Source organism: Vipera berus (genome assembly GCF_964194415.1).
Source record: "Vipera berus genome assembly, chromosome: 2".
Classification (NCBI taxonomy): domain Eukaryota; kingdom Metazoa; phylum Chordata; class Lepidosauria; order Squamata; family Viperidae; genus Vipera; species Vipera berus.
In genome coordinates, this window is record NC_138203.1 from 47,043,244 (window position 1) to 47,055,907 (window position 12,664).

Consider the following 12,664-nt stretch of genomic DNA (forward strand, 5'->3'; position numbering starts at 1 on the left):
GGAGCAGCTGGAGAATTCGAAACGTCGGATCCTCCAGCTGAAATTTCTTTTTGTTGGGGACCCTAAGGGGCCAGAATCCACCCTGAAGGGGTGGACTGAAGGAAGGAAATTCCAGGGACTTAGGAGAGACAGCAGTCTCTCCAAACAGTCCGGGACAAGCCTCCCAGAAACCGATGGAAGAAAAGGCTGATGAACGTCATGTTCAGCCATAGCTGAAGCTGAAGCAAATGGAAATCACAAGCTATTAAACTAAGCGAATAGCAAAACAGCATGCTTGAATCTGGGTAAGAGAAATGGGAAAATTTTGAAATATACTATTCTCAAGAGGGATTTTTTTTTCTTTTTTTCTTTTTTTTCTTGTCCTCCTAATTAATATAACTGAGGTTTTTCTTTCTCTCTTTTTTATTATTCTTTATCTTCTTTTCTTGTCTATTCTTCTAAGTTGAAATGGTTTAAATAAAAGCAAATGTTTTAGCTATTTAAATGTGATGATAAAGAAAATTAAAAAAGTTTTTTGAATGGGACATAAAGGATTAGATGATTAGAACTATTGAATGGAATATTTAAAGTTTAAATAGACTAAATAAATTCTTAGCTATAGTTAAAAAGAATAAGAAACTGAGGGAATAAATAAATATTAAATTAGGAGAAATATATATTTTTATATGTTATCTTTCGCAGCCTAATACTTTTGTCTCTTTTTTCTTTTTCTTTTTTTTCTCTTCTCTTTTTTTTCTTTTCTTCTTCTTTTTTATTTTATTATTGCTTATTAAGAAATATAAATGCATAAGAGGGTTTATGTGGAAAAAACAGAATCAAAGCTACTGAAGCAAATGCAGTTGAATGTTGAAATGATTGCTATTTAGTAAGAACATTTAAAACTCGGAGGGAGAAATAAGTTGTTTTTTCTTTTTTTTCTTTTTTCTTTTGTTGTTGTTGTTTTTACTTTTTTATCTATTGATTGGGAAATATAAAAGCATAAGAGGGTTCATAGGAAAAAAAACAGAATGAAATCCACCAACTGTAAAAATATTTAGAACTTGGGGGAAGAAATAAGCTGAAATAAACATGGTGACAGGATTTATGATAAGGCAACTAAAATGTTACACAGGATTATTGAAACTATGTATTTAACTGCTGTTAAGCAAACAAAATTGTTTTAACTTAACGCTTTGCAAAGAAAGAGGAAATCAAATGAAATTAACATATGGAATATAGATTATAGAAAGTAATTGTTAAGGATTGTCTTATAGATGCTACCCAGACTACATGCTGTTTTACAAGGATTTATGTTATGTTAAATATATATATATATATATATATATATATATATATATATATATATATATATATATATATATATATATATATATATATATATATATATATATATATATATGGAACAAAATATATTGGACATGAGTATAGGGGAGATAAGTGTATTAAATTATAAAGTCATTAATACATTATAGAATTTTGAATCTAATTAAATGTTTAAATTAAATGTTAACTTGTTAATGGAATGTGTTTAAGACTTTTATCTTATATATCATGAGAGATCCAATTTTAGAAGTGATAATTATATCAGATTGGTTTGTTTTACTTTCATGGGAGAAGAACAGCATGAACTTCAAAAAGAATATGGATGAATATTAAATGGTTGACAATTTTTCTATTTGTTCTTCCTATGTAATCCTGTTTACTAGATTAAAGGTCAAATAAAATCAGTGTAGAGAATTTATGGATACACTCTGGAAATAGAAAAATAACTGGCAACTTGAATTTTGAAATACTAGAGCAATTGTATACCTAACATATTCAACTGACATTTCTTGTTACAGCATTCATTTAACTATATGATTTGTATTGCTGGAAGAAAGAAGAAGAGAGGAGAGGAGAGGAAAAGAACTATGAAATGTGCAAGCAGCTACCTCAAGTCTTTTTTATATAAATTTTATAAGTTTAATATTATTTCTCTTAATTCAAAATAGTAGTCATATGCTATCTTTGATTCAGAAAAAAAATTTCAATCAAAATATTTTCAACATTGCTTAATTACCTTGTTTAAATTTGCATTTGATTTCATTGGTGAATCTTCTTTTCCAACCTAGTGAATACTGTGTTTGTCATACCGTATAAAAATGATACCCAGTTCATTAAAAATACAACAAAGTGGTATTAATAGCATGCAAGGCTGAGAATGCATGGTGTAATGGATTTGTAAATACCACATTGAGATAATATTAAATGTAATCAGTGTTCGGATCCCATTTTAATTGCTTAAATTATATACAAAATTTAATTTTTGTTGAACATCTGTCAGCATTGGAGAAAGTCTGCCCTTTGTGAACTACCTCACAGGATATCTGCTTTCGACAGTTTAAAATTAGAATTTTCTTCATATTTCCATACCCTCAAAAACTTTATTGTGTAGCACATAAGACGGAATCCATCAATATGGTCAGAGAAACTACACAGTTACTGAACCAACCTTAATACAGAAACTGGAAGCTAAACCTATATCATAAAAATTAATCATATCCTCCATATGATATGGCTTATCACATATTAGAAAATTACCTACTGAATGATGAATTAATCATTCTGTGTGACGGTACTTGTGTGAGTACAGGTGTGAGCACACTTGCCAAAGAAAATATAAATTAATGTGTAAAACAAATCACCTGACAATTGTGCACATTTATTATGCCTCACTGACAATATGCACTTGATCTGCCGCTTATATGCATATTTCCCAGACAATGTATATTATATTCTCTTCAAAAAGTGTTGAGATATATTTTAACAATGTTCTGAACTTTCTTGAAATTATATGTTTAATCTCCAAATTGGTTTTTCTAAATGTTCATCCTTTAGAAGAACAGTATGCATTTGTTATGCATTTCTTCACAGTCTGATGACAATCACCTACTGGGGTGCTCTTAACCTTTTTCCTAAATTTAAAAGCACCTCAAAGGGAAATTTACATTTAGAATCATATAGGTTAATCTCATGCTGTTCAGCTAACTGATAAGAAACAGCTGGTGATAGACAATGGAGTGTTCTTTTCATGTGTTATTTCCATGAGTTTCATTAAATTAATCAATAAGTCTCAGATATCCTGTGGATTACTCCTATCTACGTAAAACAGAATAAATATTTTAAAAATGCTGGAATCTATGCATATTTATTGAAAAAATGTACACATCCTGTCAACTTATATTTCAGTCAATCAAATTAGCATTCACTTATTTACCTAAAAGGCCTTTCAAGGATTGCTTCACCAATCTTGATAATTTTAGTTCACAAAAGGCTACTTCTTCTGTAAAAGGAGGTGATAGTGGTGGTGGTGGTGATGACACTGACACTGATTTGTATTTTTATTTTAAACACTTATAAATATTTTTAATTGACTCACTTGTTGCAAGGAAGGAAACCTATCAGAGAGAAGGAGGGTAGTCAGGGAGAGAATTAATTGTAGTCAGATTGTCAGTGAGCATTATTTCATTTTGGGAATTCTGGGAGGCTGTGGAAGTGGTTTGAACTGGGGTCAAAATATAAATAATTCTAAATTTATTTGTATGATGTGCTTACAACAGGACATGCCAGATTTGGAGTAGGCACACGCTATCTCGGCAGACAGCAGGTTCTCTGTCAGGAAAATAGTGGGATGGCATCAAGATGATTATTTAGGACAGTAATGTTCTCTTTTCCTCTTCACACAAAACGGCAAGACTGTTTTAAGTTTCTTAAGACATCAGGAATCCTGTTTGTAAGGTAAAGGCAGATCTGAAGTATCGGATTAAGCTTGGCTTTGCAGAGAGTTTAGAGAAATTGTAAAGAGGTATCTTCACTGGTGGGATAAAAAAAAAATCCACTGCATTGCAGTAGCTGGCCTACACTGATTTAAAGGAGAAAGAATGACATTTCTGACATGAATGATTCATTTAATGCTACCAGAAGACTCCTCCTAGCATAAATGAAAATAAACCAATATTCATAAATCTTGGATTGATAGTGGGAATGCGTCAGGATGGCCTATCCCCAGAAGAAGGTAGTATGGGTTGGGCAATCTTCAGAATTTCAACACAGCCTTTACAAGCACTAATTCATATCAAAATGTTTGTCAACAAGTTTTCTAGTTTAAAATTACCGTAGCAATTCAGTCTTGGGGTGGGGTGGGGAGGTCTTCCTAATATAGTTCTTTTAAACTATGGCCAGCAAAGCAATGAGGAGAAAAGAAAGTAGAACAACTGAGGTGAAAGAGCAGTGTTATCCAGGAATGGGTTGGGATGGGATGGGATGGGATGGGATGGAGTGGGGTGGGAAGGGAACTGGAAGAAAGAAAGAAAGAAAGAAAGAAAGAAAGAAAGAAAGAAAGAAAGAAAGAAAGAAAGAAAGACAGAAAGAAAGAAAGAAAGAAAGAAAGAAAGAAAGAAAGAAAGAAAGAAAGAAAGAAAGAAAGAAAGAAAGAAAGAAAGAAAGAATTAATGGAGGGAAAAATAAAAGGAAGTTCAGCAAGGAATGGGCAGATATGGTATTGAATACACAGTGAAGCTATTAATTGTTGCTCCTGCGGACTTATCAAGAGGCTGCTTCAGGGACCCTTGGGTGGAAAAGTTTCTTCGGTTGGATGAAGCAAAATGAGCAGCTTAATACCTGGGGAATATTGTTCTGAAACACTGTGCAGCAGGTAAGCCATTTAAATCGCAATATGCAGCTCATGTGCGCAAAGGTTTTTCTTTGCTGCTGATGAATAAAATGTATAGGTTCTTTTGTTAAGTAAGAAATATGAAGACAGATTCTTCACATTTGAGTAATTTCTTGCAAAACAGGTGCATAAAGTGTACTGAGAGTTAAGAATTAGGGGAAGAATTCAGAAAGAAGGTGGGCTTTGGGAACTCCATTGAGATACATAGTTGATGTTTTTTTTCAGTGCATATATTGCATCATAAGGCTGAAGAAATAAATACCAACTAAAAAAATGCAATCTTTGCTATACATATTAAATTTTCCTTTTTAGTGGCTTACCAAAACAATAGTGCTTGCCAGAAACAAGTAAATCATAAACAGTTACCTCAGGCTACTGGTTCTTCTTCTTTTTCTGATGAGTAGAATATAGAGTTTCTGTCAAAATAAATAATTCAAAAAAATATTCTTTAATCCCATTGGTTATTTAACAATTAGCTCTGTTGTACATATTGGACACTCAATATTTCAGAGGGATGAAAATATAGGAAGGTATATGTTGTGTACTGGGTTCATTGCTTGTGAGAAGAGATGAGGCGAGTGAGTTCAGTCAGGAGCATTCTTTATTTTCTTGCAGGAACCAAACTGGGGAACAGGGCTGCGAATGCAGCTATTTATACCCTGGCCTCTAGGTGGTGGCCAATAGGTTTAAAGCAATGTATTGCTGCGCTGGAAGCAGCCAATGGCGGTGCTGGAGACAGGTTGTCTGAGGAGCTGGGAGCCGTTAGCCAGCTCCCTGCTTAAGCAACCTTCCAGCAATCAAACCCATGTGATACACTCAGTAAAACAAAGCCCAATACATTACACCCCTCCCCCCTAGAATGTACACACATTATAGCAACAAAAGAAGTAATTGCAGCAATTACAGGGGTTACACAAAATACAAAATAGTAGTATGCATGAGTACAGCATTGTTCCAAATATTCGCTAATACAGAGGCTTCCCTGAACTAGCAGCAATTTCAGTGACAACACAACATTACAGTACAATTATTTTAGGACAAAATCCTGTAAGTATGCAGGAGGTTTGCAAACCCTTGTAGATCGCCTGGGGGATCCTGGCAACTCCTGGTCTCCCAGCTTGCCCACCGGGCTGGGTAGGCCAGGGTCCTTGAGTCCAAGAGAGTCTGGCTGACTCGAACTTCTCTGGCTGGCCATTCCAGGTCAGCCCACCCCAGAGTCCATTGTTTGCACAGAGTTCGCACAGCAGCTGTATTGTTTGGGCTGACTATCCCAGTTAGGGGACCCATGTTGCATCCCAGGCTTTGCCCCTCTATGACCACCTCCTCATTGCTTTGACTGCTAGTGTCCTCAGAGCAAGTGAATTGTTCGGCCTGGCTGCCGGTTTGAGGTCCTTGAATTGGACCTGGAATGAAGTTCTCACTTTGTGGCCGTTCTGGAAACCGCTTCCTCAGCTGATCAATATGGTGGCGAACAACTCACCTGCCATCTAGGGTCACTTAATATGAGAGAGGGCCCAAGATTTTAGTGATTTTGCCTGGCACCCACAAGTTCCCATGCCCATAGTTCCGGGCCCAAACCCCATCATCCACTTGCAACCTGCTGGGAGGTCTTGGGCGAGAGGCATCTGCTGCCACCCGGTCTGGGTGCAACCTGTCCAGTTTCTTGATTAGTCGCCTTCTCCAGCACAGCTCTGCTGGGCTTTTGCCAGATGCTGTGCGCGTCGTGGTATGCTGGCAGAGCAAGAAATCAGCCAGTCTGTGGTGCCAATCCCCAGTCACTATGCGCTTCAGTGACTCTTTTGTCATGTGCACCATTTGTTCAGCTTGCCCATTACTAGATGGATGAAATGGAGCCGATGTTGCATGTTGCATATTTGGCATACCTACCATGAAAAAAAGCTAATAATAGAATGTAGCTGGCAAACATAAAAATAAGATTACAAAAATGCACAGTTCATTTTGATTTCAAAAAAGTATTTAAATACTTAATAATACTGCCAAAATAAATAGTAAATAAATGGACTGTCTACTCTTCAGTGTTTTGATATTATAAATATCTTTCTAAACACTTTTGGGTTGTTAACCCCACCAGCAGAACCCCCAAAATATATCGATATTACATTTTTGCAGAGTGCCTTCAAGTCACTTTGAGTTTCTTCTTGGCAACTACCTAGACAAGTCCCCACAATTTTCTTGACAAGATTTTTGGAAATGATTTGCTATTGCCTCCTTCCTAGGACTGAGAGAGAGAGTGACTGGACCAAGGTCACCCATCTCACTTTGTGCCTAAGATGGAAGTAGAACTCATAGTCTGCTGTTTTCTAGCCTTGAGCCTTAACCACCACACCAAATTTGGCTCTCATTATATATTTAGAATTCAATAAAAATAACTTTCTGTTATCTATAAAACAGTCTAAGTACATGTTGCATTCCAGCTACCCTGGTAAATAAAATAATAGATAAGATTTAGTTGCACCAATTTGAATTCTAAAGATTGTGCTGCTCCCTGTTCCAAAGAGATATAGTGTCATGAGCTTTCAATCATCACTTGAGATGGAGTTTTTTTGGCATAACTTTAAAAATAAGGAAAGTTGATCTATTTCTCTTATGTCTGCCATATGTGAGATTGTGACTGCTGTTTCTAATCTGATGATTTAACAGCATTTTCCCTCAATACCAGCAGCCCCAGAAATAAAAAAGTAAATTCCAAAACAATAGTGATTTCAAATCTGTTTGATATCCTGATTGACATTTTTGCAATGTGTGTTTCTTGACTCATCATTAAACTGAGACACCTTTGCTTAATCACAATTTATGTATGTTCAGTCTTGCTTCCAGTGCAATGATGTTTAAAATCTAATTGTGATGACACACTGACTCCTGTATAATTAATAGATGGCAAGCCATGTATTTTGTTAAAACAACTAAATACCAAAAACTTTTCTCTTAAGGAAAAAGGAAAAGAATAAAGACAATCAACACTTCATAAACTGGAATAACCTTTGCACCACAGGAATGGAAGATGCAGATGTATTGTTTAAAAGAAATTGCACCAAAGAACTTAATATGCATGCTTCCAAACATCACAATTGTTATTCAAGCAAAATCTTTATTTTGATTTTTTTCAAAGTATGTTATTATAAACAGCTTGCTGTTTTCTCCATAAATACAGAAAAGATTTAAGCTCTATGTATCACCTAGGTTTACCCAGAAATAATATTTTATATGTAAATGTAATCTTCATTATTACTTTGATTATTTGTTTTTATTCATGCTAGAGAACAAGTAGCTGCTAGAGAAGGTAGTTGTAAATTTCAGGATTTATTATCCATCTGTGAATCTATACGTAATGAAACAGCATTTGTAACACAATATTTTTCCTTAATTCATGGCAATTATTATCGTATGTATTTTCTCAGTCTGCTTGAGTATCTTCATGTAACTGAATTAAATATAGCTTAATTAAATTAAAGTAAATTAAAATACTAATTAGCAACAATAACTTTAAGCTTCAGGATGCATTTGAATTGGGTGGAGGATTTGAATGCCTAGCTTAAGAGCTCTAGTGTGGTACAAAATTAATTAGCATTATACATATCTTAGCTCTTTTCAACACATGCACAGATGGGATAATAAAGCTAAAAAGATAAGGCATTTTGAAAACCTTTTTTAATTTACTAATTAAAGAAGATATTTGCTATTGTGAGCTGTTGAACTAAAACAAGATTAATAATTGAAGAGGGGGGAAAAAGCTTCCATCTTGCAGAAGTATTTAACAATGAATCCTTAATTATATGATAATGTTATTTTACTAGAGGTCAACTTACTTTCACTGTAAAGAAAGCAGAAACAAATGAGGCTTTATTTTTGATCTCAATGAGAGCTATAACTCCAAAGGAACTAACTGATGAAAGTCAAAGAGACTAAAAATGAAAATGGTAATAAAGGTACAAAAAATGGTGAATATTTCAGTTTTTAATCTGTTCCTTTTCAGCAGATCTACTATACATGTCCTCTGTGGTGTATCATTCCTAAATTTCTGCTTTCCATTCATATCTTTCAAATATACCACAAAGTAGCTATGACTCATTGTTACTTGTATTTTTTCTTTTGTAATTTTGAAATCGTTAACAAGCACCTGTGATTATGAGATAAGTTGCTGAAATGCACATTTAAAAAAACCCACAAACACATAGCCAACTGGGACTCTGAAAGTGGCATGAGTCATAAGCTTCTTTAGTCCTTTTTAAATATAATTGTTCATTTGTTAAATGAGAATCAATAATGAAGAAAATAACTTGATTTTATGAACAGGAAATAAATGTTCTGGAATGGCTGGATTCTTATGTTCTTTCTCTAGTTGCTTAGTAATGATATTTATTTAGCTAAATGAAAAGAAGATAATGTAAACAAATGGCTGATTATCACTTGTGAAACAAATACTAGGCCTGTGCAAAAAAAGCCTGATTCTTCTCACAACAAGATAGCCCAATGGGGGAAACTGATGTTCCTTATTGTCAAGTGTTATTTGAGAAATCTAGAAATCAATCTTCCTATTATCTACTAAAGACGATTTTTCTTTTTTTTAAAATAAAGCTCTTTATTTGTCAGAATGGTGTGATACCTATATTACATGGGGAGGTATCATGCTAGTTTTTTTGGAAATTATGACAAGCTATGAATCTTTAAATTCTGACTTTCTACAACCTGCCCATTGTTTTGTTTTGAGACAGAAGAAACAATATTTAAAACAAAAATGATTCTATACTGAGGAATATATATGGAAGATTAGACTATTGGGCTAAAGGGGTGGTACCCATTCACAGATGGTTGGAAATAACAGAGTTAGAAGAGATCTTGGATGGCAGGGTGAGAGTAAATGTAAGAAATGAACCCATTCAAGTAAAACAAAACATAGTTCTTAGGCCTGTCAGGTAATAGCTTGAACTTTTAAGTATTGACAATAGGAACTGGTGAGCATTTAACTTAAACTTAGGAGTCTCTTCCAAGTTCTTTTACCCTGATTCCCAAGTTGCCATGGATATACCAACAGGTGTTAACCAGCTTGTATAGGCCCTTTGGACTGGAAAGAAACTTGTCATTCACCCAAACCGTACTCCCTGCTTTGCACTAAGGAATTTTAAAATATGAACAATCTTTGACTTAGTACTACAAGCCCAAAATTCTGTTGCTAAGCAAGATAGCTGTTGAGTTTTCTTCCATTTTACGACAAGAAATTTCTGAAACTGTTTAAAAAAGGGTGTATGCAAACCCAGGGCCCTGTCAGTAGCACTGACTGTGGTTCGAGTGAAAATGGTTTTCCCTCATATTTTAGAATTTTAAACCTACTTGAGACCATTGTCTTGCAGTTTCATTATAAGGAGAGACTGTATGGAGCACTTGTGGATGATTCTAGGTCCTCTCCTTGTCAGGAGAGGAATTATGAGTTCACCAACTCTTCATTCCTCTGTAATCATCAGCTCTGCTTTTAAGAGCCATCTTCAGTTCATCATTTCTTTCCCATTTCTTTGTCTGATGTTATTGTAAAGTATGCAACATTATTGTGGCTGGATGCCTAAGTTCCAACAGTTGTTTAAATGTTAAATTCTGCATAATTTTCAAAAATTGGAAGTAATGATTATTCCAGTCCTAGATTTCTATCCCAAATTATATGGCCCAATTGTTCCTTACTTGTGTCATATATTTTTATATTTTTCCTCATATACTAAGGTACTAAGTGTTAAAATGTAACATATAAACATTGTTGTTTCAAGGCAACTTGAGACACAAGTTAAATTCTCTGATTATTATTTTTTATCACTTTGGAAATCGAATAGGTAAATTTATATAAGAGAAGTAGAAACAGACCATTCTTCAAATTATATCCGTCAATGATTCCCAAATGAGCAACTCTGTTACTAAACATATTTGTTCAAATTCTACACTTGTGTGAAATGTACACCATCTTCTGATTAAATGCCCACTGTTAAAGTCACATTTTATTTTAAATCTTTCATCAGTTTATATGAAAATATTCTTGTAGCTGTTTATTCCTCATTATCTCCTGGTGCATCCTCTGCTATTTAATTACATTCTCCCAATCTAACAAATGAATCAATTTTCTATCTATAGTGAAACCCTACAAATTTAAAATCAAACCACTTAACACTGCTAGTCTTCATATTGAAAGCTTATTTAAAAGTAATGGAATTTAGTACTCTACCAAATCTTTTGGGGCCCCGTCAATTCAGGGTTTAATATGTCTTAAGAAGGAATAGACTCTTGTGTGAAGGATGAATTGGGATAGGTTAATGTAAATTTACTTCCACCTTAAAGCAGTAATAGATAACATGGTAGTGTGCAGTTAATTTGTACCAGAGTTTCAATAAGGTTTGTCAATGTTGTTTGTAATTTTTGAATATAGTATTGGAGTTCAAAATATCTGAAGGCATCAATTTTCATAAATCCAGCAAAAAATGATGTCACAAAGGGTCAAGTGGCTTTTCTGCTCCTCATTTTTATTTATTTTAAAACAAACAATATTAGTGCCAATCTTAAGGATTCATTAGCATCTGCTGACATGCTTATAGTAAGATGCCACACCATAGCATCCTATCACTGAAATTCCAATAAGAGGAGAAGTTCCAAAATGTTATCTCTGTACACTACTCAGCATGAACATTTCATATACTCAGGGCTTTTTTCCTCATAGAACGCTCAGAACGGAGTTCCGGCACCTTTTTTGGATGGAACCTTGTAGGTTAGGCAAGGCAGGTTGTATGACATGTGTGAGTTCTGGCACCTTTTTCTTTTACAAAAAAAGCACTGCATGTACTGTATATTCTAACCATTTTTATGAGTAGGCTCTTTATTATTCCCATATCACACATAGAATTAAGGATAAACTTATTAACAGGGAGAACAACCAGTGGAACCACTGGACTTCAGAAGTTGTAGGTGCTTCATCACTGGAGATTTTCAAGAAAAGACTGGACAGCCACCTGTCTGGAATGGTATAGGTCTGCTTGAGCATAGGGTTGGACTAGAAGACCTCCAAGGTCCATTCCAGCTCTATTTTGATTGATTGATTGATTGACTGACTGACTGACTGACTGACTGACTGAGTAACTGACTGACTGATGGATTGATTGATGGAATTACACCACATCTAATCTGACATTTCCACATAAATTATCATTGATTTGAGATGGTCTATAAAATGATGTGAAAAACACTTTAAACTTGATTGTTGTCACAATAGCCCTGTGCCTAAGATATAGAGAAATAGGCGAGTTTGTATCTTGATGTCCCAAATCTCATTGCCCAAGTAACTTCATGAGGAACATAAGACTGCAACATAATACACGGTAGAATGGGATATAGCATCCTTAAACATTACTATGTAAAGTATATTTGCATGTTTAGTAAGACATGGATAGTATTAGGATCAGGAGAATATGGTAATCAACTTTATTCATTGGTACTTTTCTGCATTAGCTGAAAAAAACATGATATGACACACCCAGAAATGAAGAAGTTGGGATCTGACATTTTGTTTAACATCTGAATGACATAGGGCTAATACAGCTTTCCAGAATTAATTACTTCTATAATATCCTTCCTTCCTTCCTTCCTTCCTTCATTCATTCCTTCCTATCAATTGTTCACTCCTTTGAAGGAGGAAGGCAGAAATAGAAGTTAGACTTCTTATATCTAAGGTTGCTATCACTATTATTTTACCTAATCAGACTTGATGCAGACCACTTTCACAAAATGGATAACAATCTCTAAAAATGTAAGGAAATAAAAAATTACATTCCCCATACACCGTGCATCCTGGTGGAAGGGGAAAAACTACATCTAATAGTAATTCCTTCAATAATATATGCTGCTATATCTCATTTTTAATTTAAAAATATAAAAATAGCCAAAGCTTGGGTATTTTACTACAAA